Here is a 26592-nt window from a genome sequence, read left to right on the forward strand (position 1 = left end):
CTTGTCACCCATTCATTCCCTTGGAGTGGAGAAAATTGTCTACTCTCTACCCCACGGTTGTTATTTTGCAGCGGCCTACTGTGCCCTCCTCCCGCTGTCAGAAGAACAGGTGGATAAAAGAAACCCAGGGGCATGGCGCGCACACCCTTACCTAAAGGATCCAACGGGGATGCATCCCAAAAAAGACGACTAACAACATCACGGGATTTAAAATTAACTATAACACAGTCTCCTGCCACACATTTCTTTGTTTTCCCCACCCAATTGACCCTTCTACACATCAAGATATTAGCTGCGATGTTACCTTCCCCCGAACAATTCGCATTACACCATCTTTCCGTGTGATCAAACAGCGTTTCATATTGTTCCACCTCCCCTGCATCTAATTTGGGCACATTTACCAATACCGCTACGAAGGGAGTCGCATCGGGGGGCAAGTGCACTGGAGGTACTCTACCCATACGCTCTCCCGGAATACCTCGTGGGTTTTCCAATAAGACACGGTTTGGCGCTGTTTGCGGCAGAGGCATATATCTACCATTTACAACTTTCCCAGTGCTTGACACAAGGTCTACAACAGGTGTCTTTATAGCGGGGACAATAGGCGGGTCGATTTCTATAGGGGTAGAGACCTGTGGAACCTGAATGCAAGTCAAAATTTGTGGTGGCATTACAGGGGGCTGTTTATCTAAGAACTCATTAATGCGTTCACATTTATTGAGCAAAGTGTTAACACAGTCCTTCAGAGTCTCAGTTATATCTGTTGCGATCTGGATTAAAGCAGATTCAAGTCTTTCTGAGAAAAGTTTTTCCAGAAGAGACGAGAGGCCCTCCTCAGTAATATAGATAGCATTCTGATCCCTGGGCTGGGAAACAACCATGTTTTCAGTAGGACCCATGTCTATAGCAGGTACAACAGTAACTGGGAACTCCGGGGAAGGTAATGTTGTGGGGGACTGCGCCACATTAAGATGACATGAGTCAATAATAATCGTCGGCTCCAGTGGAACACAAGTGGAAGGCAAAGTATTCATAGAGCATGAGTCTGCTGATGTAGTTTCCAGACCCAACGCACGTTCAGAAACCTTAATCTGGGAGGATAGTTCGTCAACTTTAGAAGTCAAGTATGTAATTATGCTTGTAGTGTACTTGGGCACCTTGGCCTTCGCCTCGCCCAGCACTGGGGTTACCAATTTGCGCTTACCCATGATGATAGAGCTGTGGCCGTCCCGTCCCTGGTCGTCCTTGGACGGCCTTAGACGGCCCGCCCTCTGCCCGGGCTCCGCCCGGCGACGCCCGCGCGCGTCCGCGAGGCGGAGATAGCCGTCTCCTTTTGTGCGCCTCCAGGCGCTGACCACAGGAAGTGGGCGGTGCAGTGGCAGTGGACCAGGCAAGCTGGGAGTTGTGGTCCGCTCCTCTCCGCGGCCACACCGTCAGGGACCCAGCGGTGTCAGGGCAGCTCGGCGTCAGGTGACTGGGGCAGCGAGACCCCTCAGCAGCCGGTCGGCAAAACAGGTGAGACCCCCGCTCTGCTCCGGGAGCCGTCTCCTTTTGTGCGCCTCCAGGCGCTGACCACAGGAAGTGGGCGGTGCAGTGGCAGGGACCAGGCAAGCTGGGAGTTGTGGTCCGCTCCTCTCCGCGGCCACAACGTCAGGGACCCAGCGGTGTCAGGGCAGCTCGGCGTCAGGTGACTGGGGCAGCGAGACCCCTCAGCAGCCGGTCGGCAAAACAGGTGAGACCCCCCTGGGTGATGTCTTTGGGGATATCTAGGGTCTGGCCTGGTCATTTTGAAACCCTGTGTTTTATTCAGGAATCTATCTTGACAGTTATTTGTATCTGTGGCCCAGATCAACCATTGTTTCCAATCAGGATGTGTTCTGTTTTGGTTAAGTATATGGTTTATGTCTATTTCTTCATCTGTATCAGAGTTATTGCTAAACATTGTTGGCTTTGGAATAGACGGGTTATTTAAATCTTTGATTTTGGCTAAGCCAAGACAGGTGGTTTGTTGAACAGTGTCATTTAAAAATATCATTTGTTCTGGGATCATGCAGGCTCTAAACAAAGCTTCTAAACCCTGTACTTGCCATTCTTTTGTGCCCCAAACACTTTTCAAATCAACATTTTTGTCCCAATAATCGAATCCAAAAGTATTCATTTTTTCAAAGAATGAATCAGAATAAATCAATTTTGTGTTGGTTATCATGGTTTTGGTCCCTGTCTTGTTTGACAATTTATAATAAAATGTTTCAGCATTACTAGTGTTAAAACCTTGAAAGTATGAATATTTGTCATAAACGGTTCTAGAGCTCCCTTTTGGAGGTGTAGCACAATGTTCCCATTGATTAAAATTTAAAACATTTCTAGGTTGTGCAGATTTATGCAAGAAATGGTTACCATAGTGGTTATAGCAATACATACTATCATAATTTGTAGAACCTTGCAAATAATCATGTTTTGTAAATTTAGCAGACATTACTAAGTCAGACATCATATTGTTTATACTTTCAAAGTCCCAATCATCAGCAAATGAGTTTGGTTTTGCAAAGTCACTCAAAGAGATCTTAATTTGGTGTGGATATTTCAGGATCACGACCGGACCATAAATTTCATAGTCAGTGTTGTCCCAGGCTACCCCACCAGGTATTGGAATTGCTGTGAAGTTGGCTGAAGAAAGTTCTGAAGAAAGTTCTCGTTTCTCGACGTGTGAAGATGTGTGTGGTTTGAGGACCAAGTTGATGTTCTGACTTGCTGTGTCCATTTTAGCATATTTTCCCTCAATGAAGCGTCCCAAAGTAAATACCATGATGAGCCAAAGTATGAGGATAAATGCACCAAAACCCACCCAAAATTCAATCCATGGAGAAATCAGATATGTTTCTTTTAGTTGTTTCAAAAGTTCCTTCGCTTTGTCTTTAAAGGATTTTGATGATGGCTGTGTCTTTTGTTCGCTGAAGCCTTCAGAGGAATCATCGAAGTTGATGAAGTAACCGGATGCAGTTCTGTCAATTGTTCCAATTGGTTCAGGATTTTTGTTTTTTGCATTTTCACTTGGTACTTCAGTATAGATTGGTGTGTCTCTGCTAAATGTCTTTATTTGGGTTTTCAGAGGTCTAAGTTCTATTGCATTGTTGCATAGTCCTTGTTGTTCTTCTGTAGGCGTTTCGAATGTGATGAGCCTCTTTGTTAGGACCTCTGTACTGGTAGCAAACCTTGGTGTTCTGCTACTTATTGGGAGTCCACTTGGCCTACTGTTTGTTATTGGCCACATGTTGTGGTTTTACCAGGTCGATGGATACAACTCGGTTCTCCTTTTTTCCAGCAAGTGGCGGTAGTACAACTGATCTTGTCCCGTTGACAGACAAGACAGGAACTGCTTTTCTGTAAGAAGGCCCAAATTCCTTCTTTACCGCGATCTTCTCCCTGACTAGATCCCCGACTTTTGGAATCCAGACAGGTCTTGCTGGGACAGGTGGTGATTCTTCAGTGGTTGTTGGCTGTTGTTTCAACTGTATGTTGCTCAGGTCTTTTCTTGTTTTGTTTAAGTCCTGCAAAATAGCCAAACGGTCTTTGACATCAAAGCTTTTTTCTATTACCACTGAAGTCTGACTATCAAGGTCAGAGATCAACATCCTAGTTCCGAATAATAATTCGTACGGACTGAATCCCTTCAGAGAATTTCTTGGCAAGTTATTTAGACTACGTTGGACACTTATTAGATGTTTGACCCACCCAGCTCCCGAACCTAATATCCTTTCTATTATAGATTGCTTTCTGTCTTGGTTTTTTCTTTACACCATCCCATACCCTCAGGAAGGAAGTGAGAAGATTCCCGCTGGGCTGTGCTCATTTGGTCATTCTTTTCCCCCCAGGCTGGATTGCCTGAGAAAAAGAAAAAAAAATGGTCGAACGTAGCATGCTCTTAGCGTATATGCCATTTAGACTCGCAAATCTTGTATAACAGTCCGGACGTCAGCTGAGTGCTGTGGATCTACATTATAAGTGGAACTAGCCTGTGTATGTTAATCGCAAGCCATTTTTTTTGTTGGTAATATTATCTGCCTTGATACGACGAGGTATTAAACTGCTTCTCTCCCCACTGCGATCTCTGTTGCAGTTTGGGCAGTTTTTTACAAACATGGTGTAGTGCAGGCTCATGCCTGGCCACCAGTACCGTGATTGTAATTCTTCCAGAGAATCTTTTAATTTAAGGTGTCTGAGACCCTCGCCCATGTGTGCGTCTGCGATTAACAAGTTTCTCCTGTCCTTGTTTGGAATCACTCTATCCCCTACTCCAGGGATTCGAGCAAAAGGGACGGAGTTTGCATCGATTATGTATGTATAATTGAGTGGATAGTTGATCGGTAACGCTGAGCAGTCGCCTTTTGATGACGTTTTCACCGCCAGCATTGTTTCACCGTCAATGTATTTTAATGTACGCTTTTTTCGATCTACGGGAGCCGATTTAGTGGCTGCCGCTGCGGCTGTCTCAGCCAATGAATTCCCCACAACGTGAACGCCATCACGTTGATGACTCAGTGAGTGAGTCACGTGAGTCTTTGGTAGTTCTTTCTTCAAAAGAGCTACTTGTTCCCAGAGAAGTCTCTGCTTTATTGGTGCATCTGTGTCATCTTTGTAACCGTTCTGAATCCATGTCTGCAAATCCTTGTTATATGCTTTGACGCAGAAATATGAATCTGACACTATAAGTGTCGGGAATTCGCGATCCGCATTATCTAGCGCCATTTTCAAAGCTATTATTTCAGTTTGCATTTCTGAATTTGTTTCTACTGAGTGTGATTTTGTTAATAGAGGTCTTAGTTTACCTCCGCGCCACACTTCTTTTGTGATCTCACATGTGGGATTGTATGCATGTTCTCCCCAAACGGAGGGTTGAGCATGTCCGTCTGTATAGATTACACAGGCGTAATGTCGTAGAGGCAGAATGTCGATTGGAAGAGGATACGTTTTTTCATATTTTAGATTTTTTAATTCTTCTAGTTCTGGATCAAAGAAGTAGTATACTTTGTCCGTTGTGATTGAATTTACCCATTGTAACCATTCTGGATCCAATGTTGTTGTTGGTAAATTACACGGTGTTGTTAATGCTTCAAAGGCTGATTCAGCTGTTCTGACTGTGATATGTCTACCGTCAGCTATGTCTTTTTCTCTAGCTATTGCGGTTTGAACTGCTTGAACAATTTTTCCTTTGTTGCTGAATCTCTGTTCAGCTTTTGTGTACAAGTGTGATCTGAATGCAATTGGTACCTTTTCTCCCTCATTAGAGGTCAGGTATGTGAATCCGCATCTCCCTGGGATGACTCGGATCACAAGGTTGCGTGTATTATCACGGGTTTCTAATTTTGTTTTAATTAGCATGTCTGTTTGTAAGGATCTCAAAATTTCTGTGTGTGTTTGAGTCCAACTGGATCTTTTAAAGTCTGGTTTAATTAGATCGTAAAGGGGTTTGACCCTTTCTGCGTAATTTGCAATGTAAGTTCTTCCGAAATTTAGGAAGCCTAGAATTGACTGTAGGTTTTTTAGTGTTTTAGGAGCTTGGATTACGGCACATTTCTCTAGGAAATTGTCTGCCAGGCTTTTGCCTTCACTTGATAACTCATATCCTAAGAATAGGACTGTCAGATGGGCAATTCTGGATTTTTTGAAGTTGAATTTGTAACCCTCTGCAGCGAAACCAAGTATTATGGTGTTCACTCTTTTCAAGTGAGTTTCCAAGTCATCATCTGTTAAGTAAATGTCATCGACATAAGATAATGCTTCATCATCATATTGTTGTAGTAATTCTGTTACTCTCGCTGAGAATACCCCCGGGCTATTCTTGTACCCCTGGGCTAACCGACAGAATTGTTTTTGAGTGCCATTTACTGAGAAAGCTGTTAAATATCTGCTCTCTGGTGCTATGTTTTGACAAAAGAATCCGTTGGAGATGTCCAAGGTAGTTTTGTATTTTTTGCGCACTATGTTATTCATTAGTGCAGCACTGTGTGAGTTTTGCACTGCAAAAGTTTTGCAACATGTGTTAAGGTGTCGGTAATCCAAAACTAGACGGTATGAATTGTCTGGTTTGGAGACCGGAAACAAAGGATTGTTCATTTGTGAGGTGCAAGTTTCAATCACCCCCTGGTATTCTAGCTGATCTAGTATTTCATTTACTTGTTTTTTAGCTTCTTGCTTAATTGGGTACTGCCTTTGTGCAGTTGGTTGTGATTTTAACTGGATTTTGTGAGGAGGAGAATCCTCATCCCATCCTACATGATTTTTATATAAAGCAGGTGCTAAGGCCACTGCCCACTTTCTAGCAAGTGTGTATTTTTTATGAATCGGTATTTGATTCGAGAAGGCAGGCATAATTACTTCTTCGCCATGAGGGCACTCCCTGACAAACTCTGGTGGCCAGTCTTTTTCAGCTAGAAGTATGTCATAACCCTATGAGAGGTTATCCCAAAATAGTCCCCTTATTTTCCTAGTCTTATCTCCCTCTATACGTAATGTTATCTCGTATATTTTGTGGGGCTTGCTAACTCTGGTATCTGCAGTTTCCACTTGAAGGTATTCATTCGTGTCCACTGTCTCCAGATGATCCATAAGGACTTTGCGAGCTATGCTCACCTCTGCTGCGCTGTCTAGCATTGTCTGAGCCCACTCTCCGTTTTTCAGTTGTGTCCTCAGTATTCTCGGCATTGTTAACTACCTTGATACTGGCTACCTTCTTTTTTGGAAATTGTGATTTCTTTTTCAGTTGAGCAGGTTCCTTGTCTTTGGACTTGGCGTGCTCTTCTGATCGTCCTCTTCTCTCCGATTTCTGCGAGGAATTCTGAAAAGATTGAGAGGGACGTGTATCAATGTCTTGATATCTATCAGGTTTTTTAATATTATCCCTATTTCTAAGGTTATATCTATTCCCAGAGGGTTCACTCTGAGGTGACCTTTGTCTCGGGTTTGGAGATTTCTCTCTTCGCCTAGGAGACCTTCCTCTGGACTGAAATTTCTTTTCTTTTGGATTGGATTGTTTGTTCCTATCCCAGTTCTTTTTTGGTGAATTATTATTATTATTAAAAAACATTTTTTCTGGACTTGTAGTCAGTTGCGGTTTTACTGGTATTTCACCTAGACTATCTCTGCCTAGTTCTTCATAGGATTTTTCTATGATTCTGGCAATTTCAGCTGGTTGGTCTGCTATATCTGTCTCTTTTAACCTCTGGCGGATCGCCACGTTTGCTGCTTCACCCTTTATGTTGGCTAGTAATATAGCCGATACCTGCTTGAAGTCTTTTAGTAATTTCATACCAAGAGTTAAAGCAGGTTCTGGACCGTATTCATCTTGAATTTGTTTTAGCACATCTGGTATTACCGAAATGGATGGAACACCGTGCGTTTTTGTGTAGATGGAAGCAAAGACTGTACCCCAAGTGTCACAGTCCTCAATGTGTGGTGCGATTCCCATTGGGAGACATATAGTCAGAATCCTGTGTTTTTCTAATGGGGTGGTGTCAGGAAACACCGCCTCTATTTGGGTAATTTTCTGTGCCAACCAGAATGGTATTTGTTCCCGTTTAGCTGGAACTTTACCTAGGCAGGATTGGATGTTCTGTGGTGTAATTTTATTTGTGTTCCCCTGGTGAGGGGTCAGCTGTGGAAGTTTAATCGCTGGCTGAATTGTTGAAGTCCGCATTACATACTGAACTAATTGTCTGTGAATTTTTAGTAGTTGTTTTAGCTGTATTAGCAGCTCTGCTGCAGGCATTCTTTTGATGTCTGGATATGGTGTGTATCCGGCTAAGACCGGCCACGTTGCTCCTGGTCTTCCTAAAGGACCGAGCCTTGTAATGTGATTATTATGTTTTAGGGCGCCATCAAATAAGAGCAAATGCTCTTGGAATTTGAGTGGTACTTCCACCTCCTCGAAAGGAGTGTACTCATTAGGAGGTTCCTCTACTTTGTAATAGTGGAAGTACTTTGTTATAGTATTAGCTGCTGGAAAATGTATCCATGTATAGTATACCTCTGTCTGCCGATATTCGTGTGCCTCGATTACGAATATGACTGTGCCACCTCTAGGTGTCAGTCCATTTTCTATAAGTTTTAAGGTTATAGATCTCCTTTTGGCGACCGGAATGAGTATTATATCCGCGTCTGCTGCTTGCATGGTAGCATCAGCATCTGCTATTTCAGTAGCTAATCTAGTAACCTCTCGTTCTTCATCGCTGTCCATTTTGCTGACAGGATGGTATTATGTTTATTTGCAGATCAGGTTTCTTTATGGAAACAGAGATTAGATGCACAATATTTTGGAACACTGTTTATCCTTCAACGTTGACTTAGACCAAGAACCATACATAGGAGTTCCCTCCTGCGAGGTTTTGGAGGATATTATAACCTTTCACCCACTCCAGACGTCTTTGGAGTATTTGGGAAAAGGGGTCTGAGTGAGAAAGCACGACTGAGTTACTCTAAATGTCTTACGTTAGTTTTATCGCCCTTTCCAAACGCGTTGGGCGCCATGTAGTGTAGCTCCTATTTTCCCAATAGGCTCTGCGCATTGGAATAGTACCTACAGCAGTAAAGGCCTAGACCAGACGTTAACTAGGTCTACTACTGTCGATACTAGACTTAATTTTTGGGTTTGCCAGCTAAGCTCAGAGTTCGCTAGAAACTTTCTCGAATGTTCAAGGAAGGATTAACTCCCCTGATTAGACAAGAAGGGATTTAGTTTCTGACAACCATAGAACATGACAACTTTGCTCTCCCCTAATCAAGAGTCAATCTCAAGAGTCGTGTGAGCACAAGGCAATTATTTTACTCAGTCAGTACGTGCATTCTTAGTCTCATCAGAATGTAGAGAAAAGGAGGAGACGGGCGTGTTCAATAAAAGATGTTATTTATTGATCAGTCTCTTTTCTCGTACAAGAGAAATGGATCGATATTATTGCAATACTTATAGTTAAGTAAAGTGCATACATTAAAAGCAATAGTATAAAATAATACTGTAAAAACATTGATATGGTTTCTGAGCCATATGATGTTTAAAATGATTAAAATATATTTACATACACATATACATTTGACTAAACGTACTCAACTGGTGTTTCTAAATACGCCTACCCCGTGTACCTGACCTAAGTCTAATACGTGGGCGGGAATAGAAAGTTACAGTTTAAGTTAAGTTTGTTTTTGCCAAGTGAATAACTAAAGAATTCTCTAGGAGGGGTTATTCAGTTCTGTACCTGGAATTTAGGATGAATGAGGAATGGTATCTCTTTCTCTGCTCTCGATATTCCAGGCTGCCTGCGAGGGCTGCCCAGAAGCGCCGGTGCTGGGTCTCTCGGCTTGAGATAGCAGCGCGTCTCTCAGCGCGTCAGGAAGGCGGGGCTGTTGCCTGCGGGGTCTGCTTCTGCTCTCGGCTTCGGCAAGTATGGCTGCTCCGTCTTGTCACCACGCGTGTGTTTGCATAGGGCAAGGTCGGCAATATTTATACCTTAAAGGTGCCGGGATTGACGTAAGGATGGACATAGGTACGTCAATAAAGATGTCATACGACTTGCTCGTTAGCACATTCTTTACTAAAGTTCTCTGTGAAATCAAAACAATGGCCGCACGGATTATCCAGGTTGTCATAGGTTTGATTTGTTATGAGAACGTCGTATGCCTTATCAGGGGCTGGAGGAATGTCGCTTGTCTAATTAGATCTCAAGCGTTATGACCTAATCAGATAACACGTTCCTGTGCCGTAGTGTGACTGCGTCAGATAACGGTATCTGCATCATGGGGGATTTCTTGCCTCATGGGCTGACTGTTAGTTAACTAGCTAGGTAGGTTAACCAGAATATGGTCAGGAATAGGGGGATCGATTCAGAACCTATAGAAATACACGACAGCATATCCTGCAGTAGGGTGTCTAATGTCAAAACGCTCGACTTACAGGTAGACTGTTTTCTTCAAATGGAGTTCGCTTTACTATTTTGAGGCTTACAAAATCAAATTCTCATTGTTTATCTTATTCTGCTTTTCAAGACCATTATAAATTATCTGTAGAATGTTGTTTCAAAGAAGAGGAGACTTACACACAAGAACTGCTGCAAGCACTACATGGTCAATTATTGGATCAGTTTCAATTGCTACCTTGGCCAGGTAGGTTCGCTAGCTTTTGGTGGAATCAGGTATTGATGTTATCAGGTTTGATACCCTCTCTCCAAAGGAGAAATGACCTCCGAGGCCTATTGTTGGACGTGGGGTTACCAGTCCACATGGGGTAGCCTGCCACAGAGTGGAAAGACCTATCCCAAAGGCAATCGTGTTATGCTTGCATCACACCTCTGACAGTAATCTAGCGCCCATCCACCAAAAACTAAACACCACACCGTTTTTAGAAAAGTAGAAAATCTTTATATTTTCTGTTGCTTAGTTTCTTGTATTTCTCTTAGTTGCAAACACATTACCATATTTCCATTTCTTACATTGTATTTGAGTTACCTGCTCTGGTTAACATTTCCCATGACATAGTAATTTGGTTCTCTGGTAAATCTCATTTAGTATAACTAACAAAACGGTATCGGAGGGCTAAAGGGACATTTAAAGACCCGTCTAAGTTCTATCCCCTTGAAGGAACAACATGAACAACAAACAAACTTAGAGGTCTAAATCAGAAACCTGATCTGAATATCTTTCAAAATACCTTCATGTCTAAAAAGTACATCAAGATAAAGAAGTGGCTAACAGTTATGAACAACAGACCAGATCGCCAAGGAAAGTGCCACCTGTAATTGCTAATCAAAACCCATTATGGATTCCCATCAATAACTTGTATGGATCAATGTTTTCATTTGGTAATCCTGCCAGAGTATTCTGTCTCTTGATCATTGAGACATACGGCATACCCCCATCTTTGGCATGGGGTAATGACCTACAATTACTAGATTAGACCAAATGATGATGATCTGATGGGAAAGTGCAGTGCAAAAAAATGAAGATGAATGTGATGGTTAAAACAGGATAGGGAGCTTTAACAAAAATTACTTTATTGGGCATAAGCCCATTCCTTGTTAAAAACAAGAACAGTGCAACAACATAAATGCAGTTTAAACAAATAGCTGCGAGAGGACCAACATGTTTCCGCCTATTATGGGAGGAAACCCAAGGCTTCCGTCAGGGTCTCTGTTCTCAAAGAATGCTACTGCCAAATTAGTGAGAAACGTGTGAAAAAATTATAATAAAAAACACACAAGTGAATTAATAACAGTAAAGGATATATTTCTCCTACATCTGTTTCAATTCCTCCTTGGCACCTGGTGTGATCTATAACAACAAAAACATATGTGGACCCTTATTAGGTTCAAAGGTCTGTTAAAAACGGTAATCTATTCATTAGTGTTCAAGATTTTCAAGTACTCACCCAGTGTGCCCGGGGAAAGGACCTCACCTCTTCCTGGACCTGGCTCAGGTAAATGTGAGACCCCGCTCTGTAAGGACAAGACAACCCCTACACTTAGTATAGATAGAGCGAGCCCATTTTACCCTGCTCTGTCTATTAATAATGCTTGGGGTGCACCAATGTGTCTTGCACATAGAGCCTGACTTCCTGGTATAAGCGTATCACCCAAGAGAGTCCTCGCACGCACGTACAACTCTCTAGCTAGACTTTACAAAAAATATTTTAGCATATATAGTTTAAATAAACTCAAAAAATGATTGCCAATACAGCAAAAAGACCTTTTGTCCCCCAATCAAGGCTGACAGATAAAAGGGGCCAAACTTTTAATGAGACAACCATGAGGTAGTTGGCTTGTTTATCACTATTTATTGTTAACCAAGTCCTCATAAAACAAGTGCCAAAAAACAGCCCAGACTGATTCTAGAGCCTACCTGTCCGTCGTTGTCCCAAACGATGACTGAGTCAGGGGGAGGCATTGGGCTGCTCGAAAGAGCCTCTATTTCATACATTGAGCCCAGCTTAACTCGCGTACTCTCGCGAGATTTTGATGGACTACAGAATGATGTCACCAGACCAGGAAGGAGTAGTTTTAACCAACCGCAGCCTGATTGTAATTAAACATAGTGTTGGAAATAGCAAACAGAAAAGGGAAACATTTCGTAAGCTCTACAGGATGATGTCACCAAACCAGGAAGGAATAGTTCAAAGCAACCCCAGCTTAACTCGCGTACTCTCGCGAGATTTTGACGGACTACAAAATGATGTCACCAGACCAGAAAGGAGTAGTTTTAACCAAGCACAGCCTGGTTGTATTTAAACATTGTGTTGGAAATAGCAAACAAAAAAGGGGGGAAACATTTCCTAAGCTCTACAGGAAGGGATAGGAAAAACAGATTGCGTATACCGGGATATAGTTGTTAAAGCAAACAGTGTTTACCGATAACATCTTTAATCGCGTGCTCTCGCGAGATTTCAAACGGACTACAGGATGATGTCACCAAAAACAGGAAGGAGTAGTTCTAAAGCAACCCCAGCTTAACTCGCGTACTCTCACGGGATTTTGGACGGACTACAGGGTGATGTCACCAACCCAGGAAGGAGTAGTTCTAACCAACCACAGCATCAAGAATGGTACAAACCCCAGATCTTATGAAATGGGAACAAACTACAGAGTAATGTCCCTCAAATAACAGCTGTAGTTAAGCAGAAAATAAGCTCAGCTATATGCACTCAACAACTATCATCTCTTGCATCTTCTGAAAGTTATAAAGACACTTAGTATGGTAGTCTTATAGGTATCATAGAATGCTGCAAACACATTATAGTGATAAAATAACTCCAACTGTTAAGAACAACATGGAGTGGAATCACATCTTACTGACAGGGTGGTCATGATCATTGTAAATTGAACCACGGAATATCATCGTTGAGCCCAATCCTGTCAGTGCGTAATTTGAAGACCCATTTCTGTTCCTTATAAAATAGGAATTTTGATATATCACTTATATGTGATGGAATAAACGGTTTCTCAAGAACAACCCACATAAAATCTGTTTCACTGTGGTTGTGTTGTAAAAAATGTTTAGTTAATCTTGAGACATCTTTTCTGCAACGAAACGTGCTTTTATGTTCTTGCATCCTCACTCGCACCTTCCTGGTGGTCATGCCTATATAGCGTAAATTACACGGGCATGTGATTTGGTAGATCAGGTTAGTGCTGTTACAGTTAGTAAAGTGTCTCAACTGCCAAGGGTGGTCGGTGCCTATGTCGATGCTTGTTGTCTTGGTCGTTAAAGGACAGACCGAACATCCCCCACATGGATGGTATCCCATTACGGGAGGTATGTCCCACAAGGTGCCCACCTCTCTGGTAGAAGTCTCTCGAGGACGGGTGTGTATCAGGCGGTCCCTTAAATTGCCCGACCTCTTAAATGCAAAAAGGGGAAACTCAATCTTATCATTGCTACTGTTTAGTATGCGCCAACGACGCCTAATGATTTTCTGGATACAATTGGATTTTGTATTATAGGTAGTAACCAGAGTCAGGTGATCCAGTTTGGTCTTCTCTCCTTTCGGTTCAAGAAGTGCCTCACGATGATTGTTGGCTGCACGTTTCAACGATTGTTTGATGAGTTTCCTAGGATAATGTCTACTGGTTAGCTGTTCCGATAATTCCTCTGCATGATGTGCAAAAGTTTCTGGAGTTGAACAATTCCGCCGAACTCGGAGGAATTGCCCAAAAGGCAAATTATCGCGTAGAGATTTGGGGTGCTGACTCTCGTATAGAAGTAGTGAATTTCTTGCCATCGGTTTTCGATACAATTCACTTTCGAGACCAGTCTCCGTCGTGTAGATGGAGAGGTCCAGAAAGGAAACCTTCTCTTTGCTTGTTTCGATGGTAAAGTGTAAGAAATCGTTCTGATTATTCAGCCACCGATGGAAGTTTGTAACTGAATCTATGTCCCCTCTCCACACCACTAGAACATCATCTATATAGCGTTTCCACCACAATATAGACGAGAAAAAGGGGTTAGTTGGATTTAACACTGTTGTCTGTTCGAACATATGGACAAACAGGTTTGCTAACGAAGGAGCAAAAATGCTGCCCATGCTCGTCCCTGAGACTTGATGGTATACCGTGTCTTCGTACCTGAAAACATTTTCTTTCATAGCTATGGTGGCTAAAGACATAATGAAAGGTACAGGGGTGATAGAGTCAAGTTCAGTGTCACCCAGGATGGATCTGATGGTCTCCAAAGTCTCATCCTGGGGGATCGAGGTATACAGGGACTCGACATCTAGGGAGACTAGATAGTCTGTCTCCTGGTTGAAAGGGATATCCGGGATCACCCTCAGGACATCTGTGGTATCTTTCAGATAGGTAGGCATAGTGTGCACTATTGGTCTGAGGAAGTGATCTACAAAAGCCGAAAGGGGCTCTAGACCTGATCCTTGGCCAGAAATAATAGGCCTCCCTGGTGGTGGTCTCTGAGGTTTATGCACTACAATTACTAGATTAGACCAAATGATGATGATCTGATGGGAAAGTGCAGTGCAAAAAAATGAAGATGAATGTGATGGTTAAAACAGGATAGGGAGCTTTAACAAAAATTACTTTATTGGGCATAAGCCCTTCCTTAGGTAAGGTGTAGAAGTAGGGCATAATGGGATGCTGTGTCTGTAAAAATTGGGACTCTAAAGGAGTTATCCAACCTTCTGTTAAGGCTTCCTCTGTTAAGAATTTAATCTCATTCATTAGTCTTGGGGTAGGATCTATAGTGAGTGGCTGGTATGCATTGGTATTACTCAGCTGTCGAAGGCATTCAGTCCTATAAGTCTCCACATCTTGTAGTACAATCGATCCCCCTTTGTCGGTAGGCTTGATAATTACTGAGGAATCCTCAGTTAATGTTTTCAAAGCTTGTCTCTCCATTCTGGACAGATTATTATAGCCAGACTTAGGGGAGATCCAGATTTTTTCAATGTCATCTTTGACCGCCTGTTCAAAGGTGAACACTTGGGACGGTATGGCATGTGTTGGAGGTAGGAAAGTAGATTTGGGTCTTAGGCCGGTATTGACATCTCTCTCCAAATCAGACTCCTCATTACTTCTATTGTTAAAGAAGTAATGTAGTCGCAGTTTCCGAAAAAATTGGGTTAATTCAATCTGGAGTAAAAATGGATCGCCATTATCTGTCGTCACAAAGCCCAACCCTTTATTAAGAACCACTTCTTCAATGGCGGACAAGGTTTTCTTACTTAGATTAATCACCAAACTAGTCTCAGGTTGTAAGCCTACTCCTGAGCATTCTGTCTGGTGTGGCTCCTGGTCCCGGTATGAGGACCTGCCGTATCTTCCCATTGGACCTGTGGTTGTCCTTGTGTTTGTCTTCTTTTGCCCCGAGATCGTCGGGGGCCAAACGGTAAAAAAGGCTGATTATTGTATTGTGGGTAGCCTGGAAAAGGGCCCATTGGTGGCTGGAATGGCTGCTGAAAATTGCCCGGATGTCCCCACGGTGCTGGAGGCCACCACATTTGTTCTGCCATGTTATACTGTCCTCTATGGTTCTGATATCTACCAGCCCTACCTCGGCCGCCACCAGCAGGTGTTTGTGGATTGGAAGCTCCTTGGTCACTGCCAGAATCAGAGCTAGACCCAGAGCAGTTGGATCCATACATACGCCCGCTGCAACTGAAGTCGGGGGCTTTATAGTTGTCACTCGTGTATGGGTATATACGTTCAAGGTTGAACTTGGCCAAGTCCTTTTTGAACTTATCTACCTTAGTCTGCAAAATGGGATCAAAAAACTCCTTGTTTGATTTATCTGACTCGTCTTTCTGTTTCTTAAAGGCTGTCGGGGTAACTGTAGCGCAGATCTGGCCCTCGAGGGTTTGTATTTCCACTAAAATGCCATCTGCCACCCGATTGGCTGTACTGATAATTAGTATCAGCCAATCGCGGGTGCAGCGCCACGCAATCATCGACCAGTCCTTAAGAAAGGGTTTATCAGTGAGAAAAAGGCGAGGGACATTCGTTACTATAAGCCCCGGGGGGGCACAACTTGCCCTCAGATACTCTGCCATGGTGATCCCGTGTGCCTTTGTACGAGAATGAGCTTTTTTGAGTGTGAGAGCTTTAGTCCAGTCATCAATGGCAGTTACAGCAGGTGCTGGTAAGGTCTCAAGAATACTGGGCATATTGTCTAAGATAGATTGGTATACTGCATCATCATAGGCTAAACCGCTGCGTTCAGCCATGTTTGTGAGCTATTTAGAGAGTGAAGGGAGCAAAGAAAAACTAGGGACCGGTATAATACCCGAAAGTCTGAAATCCAGTTCCAAAGGGAATCTGGTATAAAAACCACTCACCCAGATGTGGGCATCACATTCTGGCCCGCAGCTGGAGGCTGCTCAAATATATAACTAACAAAACGGTATCGGAGGGCTAAAGGGACATTTAAAGACCCGTCTAAGTTCTATCCCCTTGAAGGAACAACATGAACAACAAACAAACTTAGAGGTCTAAATCAGAAACCTGATCTGAATATCTTTCAAAATACCTTCATGTCTAAAAAGTACATCAAGATAAAGAAGTGGCTAACAGTTATGAACAACAGACCAGATCGCCAAGAAAAGGGCCACCTGTAATTGCTAATCAAAACCAATTATGGATTCCCATCAATAACTTGTATGGATCAATGTTTTCATTTGGTAATCCTGCCAGGGTATTCTGTCTCTTGATCATTGAGACATACGGCATACCCCCGTCTTTGGCATGGGGTAATGACCTACAATTACTAGATTAGACCAAATGATGATGATCTGATGGGAAAGTGCAGTGCAAAAAAATGAAGATGAATGTGATGGTTAAAACCGGATAGGGAGCTTTAACAAAAATTACTTTATTGGGCATAATCCCCTTCCTTGTTAAAAACAAGAACAGTGCAACAACATAAACGCAGTTTAAACAAATAGCTGCGAGAGGACCAACATGTTTCAGCCTATTATGGGGGGAAACCCTAGGCTTTCGTCAGGGTCTCTGTTCTCAAAGAATGCTACTGCCAAATTAGTGAGAAACGTGTGAAAAAATTATAATAAAAACCACACAAGTGAATTAATAACAGTAAAGGATATATTTCTCCTACATCTGTTTCAATTCCTCCTTGGCACCTGGTGTGATCTATAACAACAAAAACATATGTGGACCCTTATTAGGTTCAAAGGTCTGTTAAAAACTGTAATCTATTCATTAGTGTTCAAGATTTTCAAGTACTCACCCAGTGTGCCCGGGGAAAGGACCTCACCTCTTCCTGGACCTGGCTCAGGTAAATGTGAGACCCCGCTCTGTAAGGACAAGACAACCCCTACACTTAGTATAGATAGAGCGAGCCCATTTTACCCTGCTCTGTCTATTAATAATGCTTGGGGTGCACCAATGTGTCTTGCACAAAGAGCCTGACTTCCTGGTATAAACTTATCACCCAAGAGAGTCCTCGCACCCACGTACAACTCTCTAGCTAGACTTTACAAAAAATATTTTAACATATGTCGTTTAAATACTCAAAAAATGATTGCCAATACAGCAAAAAGACCTTTTGTCCCCTATTCAAGGCTGACAGATAAAAGGGGCCAAACTTTTAATGAGACAACCATGAGGTAGTTGGCTTGTTTATCACTATTTATTGTTAACCAAGTCCTCATAAAACAAGTGCCAAAAAACAGCCCAGACTGATTCTAGAGCCTACCTGTCCGTCGTTGTCCCAAACGATGACTGAGTCAGGGGGAGGCATTGGGCTGCTCGAAAGAGCCTCTATTTCATACGTTGAGCCCAGTTTAACTCGCGTACTCTCGCGAGATTTTGATGGACTACAGAATGATGTCACCAGACCAGGAAGGAGTAGTTTTAACCAACCGCAGCCTGATTGTGTTTAAACATAGTGTTGGAAATAGCAAACAGAAAAGGGAAACATTTCGTAAGCTCTACAGGATGATGTCACCAAACCAGGAAGGAATAATTCAAAGCAACCCCAGCTTAACTCGCATACTCTCGCGAGATTTTGACGGTCTACAAAATGATGTCACCAGACCAGGAAGGAGTAGTTTTAACCAACCACAGCCTGGTTGTATTTCAACATTGTGTTGGAAATAGCAAACAAAAAAGGGGGAAACATTTCCTAAGCTCTACAGGAAGGGTTAGGAAAAACAGATTGCGTATACCGGGATATAGTTGTTAAAGCAAACAGTGTTTACCGATAACATCTTTAATCGCGTGCTCTCGCGAGATTTCAAACGGACTACAGGATGATGTCACCAAAACAGGAAGGAGTAGTTCTAAAGCAGCCCCAGCTTAACTCGCGTACTCTCACGGGATTTTGGACGGACTACAGGTTGATGTCACCAACCCAGGAAGGAGTAGTTCTAACCAACCACAGTATCAAGAATGGTACAAACCCTAGATCTTATGAAATAGGAACAAACTACAGAGTAATGTCCCTCAAATAACAGCTGTAGTTAAGCAGAAAATAAGCTCAGCTATATGCACTCAACAACTATCAACTCTTGCATCTTCTGAAAGTTATAAAGACACTTAGTATGGTAGTCTTATAGGTATCATAGAATGCTGCAAACACGTTATAGTGATAAAATATCTCCAACTGTTAAGAACAACATGGAGTGGAATCACATCTTACTGACAGGGTGGTCATGATCATTGTAAATTGAACCACGGAATATCATCGTTGAGCCCAATCCTATCAGTGCGTAATTTGAAGACCCATTTCTGTTCCTTATAAAATAGGAATTTTGATATATCACTTATATGTGATGGAATAAACGGTTTCTCAAGAACAACCCACATAAAATCTGTTTCACTGTGGTTGTGTTGTAAAAAATGTTTAGTTAATCTTGAGACATCTTTTCTGCAACGAAACGTGCTTTTATGTTCTTGCATCCTGTCTCGCACCTTCCTGGTGGTCGTGCCTATATAGCGTAAATTACATGGGCATGTGATTTGGTAGATCAGGTTAGTGCTGTTACAGTTAGTAAAGTGTCTCAACTGCCAAGGGTGGTCGGTGCCTATGTCGATGCTTGTTGTCTTGGTCGTTAAAGGACAGACCGAACATCCCCCACATGGATGGTGTCCCATTACGGGAGGTAAGTCCCACAAGGTGCCCACCTCTCTGGTAGAAGTCTCTCGAGGACGGGTGTGTATCAGGCGGTCCCTTAAATTGCCCGACCTCTTAAATGCAAAAAGGGGAAACTCAATCTTATCATTGCTACTGTTTAGTATGCGCCAACGACGCTTAATGATTTTCTGGATACAATTGGATTTTGTATTATAGGTAGTAACCAGAGTCAGGCGATCCAGTTTGGTCTTCTCTCCTTTCGGTTCAAGAAGTCCCTCATGATGATTGTTGGCTGCACGTTTCAACGATTGTTTGATGAGTTTCCTAGGATAATGTCTACTGGTTAGCTGTTCCGATAATTCCTCTGCATGATGTGCAAAAGTTTCTGGAGTTGAACAATTCCGCCGAACTCGGAGGAATTGCCCAAAAGGCAAATTATCGCGTAGGGATTTGGGGTGCTGACTCTCGTATAGAAGTAGTGAATTTCTTGCCATCGGTTTTCGATACAATTCACTTTCGAGACAAGTCTCCGTCGTGTAGATAGAGAGGTCCAGAAAGGAAACCTTCTCTTTGCTTGTTTCGATGGTAAAATGTAAGAAATCGTTCTGATTATTCAGCCACCGATGGAAGTTTGTAACTGAATCTATGTCCCCTCTCCACACCACTAGAACATCATCTATATAGCGTTTCCACCACAATATAGACGAGAAAAAGCTTTGAAAACATTAACTGAGGATTCCTCAGTAATGATCAAGCCTGCCGACAAAGGGGGATCGATTGTACTACAAGATGTGGAGACTTATAGGACTGAATGCCTTCGACAGCTGAGTAACACCAATGCATACCAGCCACTCACTATAGATCCTACCCCAAGACTAATGAATGAGATTAAATTCTTAACAGAGGAAGCCTTAACAGAAGGTTGGATAACTCCTTTAGAGTCCCAATTTTTACAGACACAACATCCCATTATGCCCTACTTCTACACCTTACCTAAGGAAGGGCTTATGCCCAATAAAGTAATTTTTGTTAAAGCTCCCTATCCTGTTTTAACCATCACATTCATCTTCATTTTTTTGCACTGCACTTTCCCATCAGATCATCATCATTTGGTCTAATCTAGTAATTGTAGGTCATTACCCCATGCCAAAGATGGGGGTATGCCGTATGTCTCAATGATCAAGAGACAGAATACCCTGGCAGGATTACCAAATGAAAACATTGATCCATACAAGTTATTGATGGGAATCCATAATGGGTTTTGATTAGCAATTACAGGTGGCCCTTTTCTTGGCGATCTGGTCTGTTGTTCATAACTGTTAGCCACTTCTTTATCTTGATGTACTTTTTAGACATGAAGGTATTTTGAAAGATATTCAGATCAGGTTTCTGATTTAGATCTCTACGTTTTTTTGTTGTTCAAATCTCATTTAGTCACAACAGTTTTTAAGCAGGATAGCAGTGTAGTTAAACTCAATTTACATCCCTCTCCTTCATCTGAAAGAAAATGAAGCGATAGGCAGTTCTGATGTACTCTGTTATCACAACTAGGCCGCTGACATTAGTATCCATACATTTTACATCCACAGGAGTGGCTCAGTTTGAGATACCAGGCAAATAAATAACTAAATTGCTCTAGAATTAGTTCATCCTGAGGCAGTCATTTCAGGCAGACAGTTATTTTTAGTTATTCAGCAAAGCCCTGGTGGATTCTGCAGTTCTCACTCAGCTGGCACCTCCTGCCGTTTGACTCTCCCCTTCCGTAGCGCTGTGTGGGACAATAGTACTGTTTCAAATACCCCCTTCCCTCCGTTACTCCTCCGTGTCCTTCGGCAATTCCCACCAACTTTGGAGGAAGCAGTGAGGCCCTCTCAGTACCTGGGGCTCCCCACAACACTTTAACAGTCTTACCAGGTCATTGCAGATTTCGTTTCAGACCGCTCACTCAGCCACATTCAGCCCAACTTGCGTGTCTGTAGCTTCGATCTGTTTCCTGCCCCGACGCTGCAGGCTCCTAGCAGCTGTCGAGGCCGGGACTGCACAGCGACTTCCGCGGCGTTTCTTTCAGCCGTGTGTCCCGCCCTCTCCTCACTCGTCAAAGAGGGAGGGTACTGAACACGGGCTGGCCTCCTCGGATTCCCGCCCCCTTCTTCCTGCGCTCGCTTGACAGCGCACACGGACTTCCGCAATGCCTCCACTGGGGGAAACTGATCCTCCGCTGACTAAAACCGGGCCCCCTCGCTTATCTCTCAATCTCCTCAGCGGGGGCCCGTGGACGCCGTCAGTCCGCACCGGAGACAACAGCCTAGCGGCGAAGACCTCAGCGGGGCAGCCGCACTAAGGTAGGGTTTTTCTTTCGATCTGAAGGCCAAAGTTCTGAGGCAGTGGCGGTGATCTACCTGGCTCTCTCCCCGTTCTATGGCAGCAGTTTAATTAGGTTTGATGGGGTAAGGGAGAAACCTGACAGTCACTGGGCACTCTAACTCCAGGCAGCAGCAAAAATAAAGTGAGCTCCGGCTGGGGTTATAAGTCTCTAACCAACGATAACTCGGCTTCTTTTCCCCCTCATGTACTCCCGGGTCAGATGTCCCTCACCTGTCAGACTCAATTCAGGGTTTATCACAAGAGCTCAAGAGGAAAGGTGCTCCCAGGAAGGTTGTGAGGTTCAGGGCTCAATCAACCAGTAGGGGGTAGAGTCAGTTGAGAGGGCTAGAGAGTCCAGTACTAGACAATCCCCCCTCCTCAGTGCACCTTCCTGCCCACAGGTAGCCTCCACTCCTGACCTCTCTTCCTCTCCCTCACAAGAACACAAGACCTAAAATGGCTGCCCCTGTCCACCTTTTATAGTCCAGGCCAGGTGAGTCCAGAAGGATTTGGAACTCCTCATACAAACCTATGGCCACAGACCCTGTGGTAAAAATTGGCAGTTGGCAGGCCACCATTTTATGTTTCCCTACTCTCCATTTTAAAAGGGCACCTGTGCCTCAGGTTTTAGTGGACATGATGAGGCACCCAAGCCCTAAGACAACACCAACAATTTTAGTGGACACAAAAATAAAAGAAGGTTAGGAGGTGAGAAGGGAACAAAATAAATAAATAGGAGGGACCACCCAAAGGGCTGACAGGTCTAACACCTATGCTTTAGGTTCTCCCTTGGAGGACACCATGCCAGCAGTAGACTTGGCTTCAGAGTCAACTTTCAATTCATTTTATCATAAACCTATTATGGATTTTGCGTCTGTGGTTTTGGGACATCTTCAAGTAAGCATAATCTGAGCTTCAGGTCCTGCAGAATAAACCAATTTTTAGCAGATGCATCAAGAATTTACAATTCTGAGGAGGCCTGGGTTGGAACTAGTGTAAAAATGGCCCACTGTGCCAGAGCTCTGGCGGTCAATGGTATAGCTGGTGAAAATTCTTACTCTAGGGGTCTGATAATCTCCCTAAAAGAACTGAGCTCACACACAGCGGCGGCGGTGGGACAGAGGACAAAGATCCAGTGAGGGGGACCGCCAGCCTCTTGAGATGCAGACTGGAGTGGGGAGGTTCCGAAAGAGGTGACAGCCAAATTGGTGTCTGCCTGTAGAGAGTGATCCCCAATAGCGGGTGAGGTGTGCGATCACTGTGGTGCTTCCGACACACCTGAAAGCCAGGGGCATGGCACTAATAGATGGAGGTAACAGGCAGGGGACCCCCGGACTCCTAGAACACATCCCAGAGCAAAGCTTCCTTGCTGTGGTGATAGCTACGATGACAACCTCCTGCTGGTACTAACCCAACTGGATCAGTGGGGCCTGTGAGCATTGCGCAAATGGGTAGCAGCAGTAAATCGAGCCCACGCTGCACCAGAGAGTGGAAGTACGGTGTGGCAAAGAACTCCCCAAGAAAAGGCACAGCCAGCGGGGACTGGAGCCCTCCAGGCACACCCGGTCCAATCCTGACATTAGGAGGCGGAGACCACACCTATCAAAACAGATGTCAAGCACAGGGTTGCCGGGTGGATAGGTACTGAGGCTGGTGGCTCTCAAAATACAGCCACATCAGAGGAGGAGTGGGGTGGCATGCATTGATCCTGGACCTTTGAGTGTTCTGTAATCCTACATGCCCCATATAGAGCAAGAGGGAGTCTGCAGTGAACCCTGAGAAGGCATAGTCCAGAGGGAGCCTGGCTGGATATTTGACACTCCCTATCAAGATAGTTATGGGTCATAAAAAACCCTGCAAAACAATCCAATCCTCCAGCCTCAACCATTGCTTTCCAACAGATTCCCCAGAAGGCAGCCTGGCAGCTCATGGGGCACAACTTGGACCCAGCCCTAGAAACCAAAATTGACACTGACAGTGGATATAAATTTGCAGCCAGAGTGAATGTGCCGGAAGGCATCTTGGCAAAACCTTCAGACTCAACCACTAGCATCAAAACAGAGAGGCATTGCCTTTACATTGAAATTCAGCACCTTCTGCAATGGCCGAAGACATGTAAGGTAGATCCAGGTGCAATATTATCAGCCTGATGGGCCTCCCAGAAAAAACAGAAGGTTGGGAGGTAGACCAATTCATCGAGCACTTTCATTAAAATTACGATTGGCCCGGCAAACCTCTTCCCACAATTTGCAGTTGAATGGGCTAAAAGTGTTCCTGGAAGACCACCGAAGCTGGAAACGAAACCCAGGATGCTCATCACCAAGATGCTCACTACGGAGATCGGGATGCGATCCTGAGAGCAGCCTGCCAACGCAACCCAATACTGTTTGAAAAACAGACTATCATGGGATTCCCGACTTCCCAAAGGAAGTCCTGGTGCAACTTCATACATTTGATGAGGCCAAAATACAACTGTGTAATCACTACATCGTATACATGATGATTTTGATGAAATGAACATGTTTTTGCTATTCTTTCCGTGCAATTGTTTTAAGTAAGTTAGCATTCGCGGCAACATTTTATGTTCAGCTGCCATTTTGAATCATGCCATTAGCAGCTTATTGTCTCTTTGCGAAGCAGGCTGTAAAAAGTTTCATTTCCCCAAGGTTAGGCCTTGCTCTGCTAATTAATACACGGCTTTTATTAGCGCATACTATTCCCACCAGTCTCGCGGCAGCCACGGACAGAGTGACCCATCCTACTGTACTTATTTGTCTTAGCTGCACCTGCTTGGAAAATACCATTATGGGTGGGTCTTCCTTGGTTCTGAAATGTACCTAATGTATTGCTATGTTTGCTGCAGTCAGTCCTCTCTGCAACACCCCTAAGCGACTGGGCAGACAGGGCTCCACTTGAGTGTACCTGAATAAATATACTTGGTTTGTATTCTCTACTGTCTGACCGACTCTTCATTTGTATGGAAGGCAGAGAGGTGGTCGTGACTGACCTGGGTGGCCTTAATTAGGTCACTTCCTTCATTTCTTCCTGCGAAACCTAAGTAATTTCTGAGGGCCGCTCATGTTTCTTTATGACATGGAAAGACGTGTCGGAATTGCTGGATCGTTTGCAGCCAGACACGTGAAAAAGATCCACGGACGCGCAAGAGAGAGCTTACACCGGAACCCTGAGATCCATGTCCTGCGGTCCAAAGAAACATAGACATTGGAGACCAATCTGATGCAGGAAGAAGACACTGACACCCGCAGGACACAAGGCTGTCGGGGGGGGGGGCAAGCCAGGAACATGAACTGAAGAGAGGCAGCTTTGGCTGGTGGTCCACGGGTGTTTTGGGTGATGCTGTGTCACAGCCCCATTATCCCAAAATCCCAGATGAAAAGGGACAGGTTGAATCTGCTGTTGTTGTTGTTCATTTAATGTGCTGATGTTTGTGTTTGGGAAACAGACTGCTCAACCGTTGGGGTGGCGGGTAGTTCAGGACCCATGACGTGAGGTAGGAGGGTGGGGAGTTTTGGGGAGGTGGAAAAGGTTGGCAGCCTGAGATGCAATGCAAATAGTGTTGGAAGCAATGGGTTGGATGATGAGACTAGTCAGGTGAGGACACATAAGCCTATAATACAATGAAATACAGTAAACCTTAGGAGGAGTGGTCACAAGATTTCTGGTGAGCTAGGAGCCCGGCTTGATACTGCTCCAGGAACCATACCTGGTGGGTAATAATTGTGGATTCTTGGGTAGGGGCAGAGACAAAGTCTTAGCACACTCGAGCTTTACATTAGGTTCTCGAGGAGCAGAAATAGTGGCACGCAAATCTCTCTCACTTACTGTTACCCGCACGTGGCTCGACCCAGGGAGCTGCTACTCTGCCATATTGGGGGACTAGAATGGAGAGAAAATACTAGCAGCATCAATCTGTTCCCTCTCCCCCAGGACCAGGCCTCTAAATATTGATGCTGGAAATGGCTCATACAAGCCCCGAGGCAATTGTGGTTATGTGAAGAGACTATAACCTCATGATGCAAACATGGCTAGAAAGGTACTGCCCTGCCCAAATGGGTAGAGATGCAAATAACTATTCAAATTCACTAAAGCGCTAGAGCTGGTGGACCTCTAGTGGGGGGCCCATGGGGGAACCAGCAAAACTATTATGTCCCGGGAGGCCTATGCGCTGGCTCCATACTAAACTATTCTGTCTTGATTGGGCAGAGATGAGTGTGGACATATGGACAACCCAGGGGAACATATCCAATACTGCCGGAAGCATTGCTGAGACCTTTGCGGATTACTTAACTAATTTATACCGTGCCAGGAGTGACTGGACAACTGAACAAATGACGATTTGTGGAGGATCTACCAATCCCCACCATCCCACTTGAAGATAGGGTAAAACCAGACAAAAAGATAGAGCTGTCAGAGGTGGCGGAAGCCATCAAACAAATAAAGAGTGTTGAAATTCCTGCTTCTAAAGGCCTGCCACTGGAGTTCATCAAGTTTGTCAGTGTGCACCTCAGTGAGCCTCTCACAAGGATGCTTTATAAGGGCAGAAAGAAGGGTTCCCTAACGGAGGATCGCTGCATTGCCAATATTGCCCATATACATAAAAGTGGGAAACCAGCGTAAGACTACGCAGCCTACACAACCATCCCGTTGTTAAATATTGAGATGAAAATTCTGGCAAAAATACTGACCACAACTGCACAACGTACTTGATAAGCCCACATCGCCAGACTAATCAGGATTTATGCCCCATAGATTGACAAGGCTCAATCTGCGCCACTTGTATGGTGTTTTGTACAAAGCTTCAGAGATAAAGGAAAATGCAGTCATACTTTCATTGGATACTGAAAAGGCCTTTCATTCGCTTGAATGAATAATTGATAGTGGTCTGCTGTAGGATGGGTTTTGGTCTGGTGTTCATGTCTCAGGTTCAAATGCAATATAAGGACCCTATCACCAGAATAAGTGGGATTGGCACACTGTTGCATATTTGCCCACTCTCCTTTGCAGATCTGATGGAATGCACAGATAAAGAGACTAAGATGGGACCTGGACGTGGAGGATGTAATCTCTCTCTCTCTTTCCTGACAATATTCTTCTTCATCTGGAAGATAGCACATGATGTATTCCTAGAATACT

The sequence above is a fragment of the Lissotriton helveticus genome, chromosome 1_1 (genome assembly GCF_964261635.1).
Source record: "Lissotriton helveticus chromosome 1_1, aLisHel1.1, whole genome shotgun sequence".
In the NCBI taxonomy this organism is placed as follows: Eukaryota; Metazoa; Chordata; class Amphibia; order Caudata; family Salamandridae; genus Lissotriton; species Lissotriton helveticus.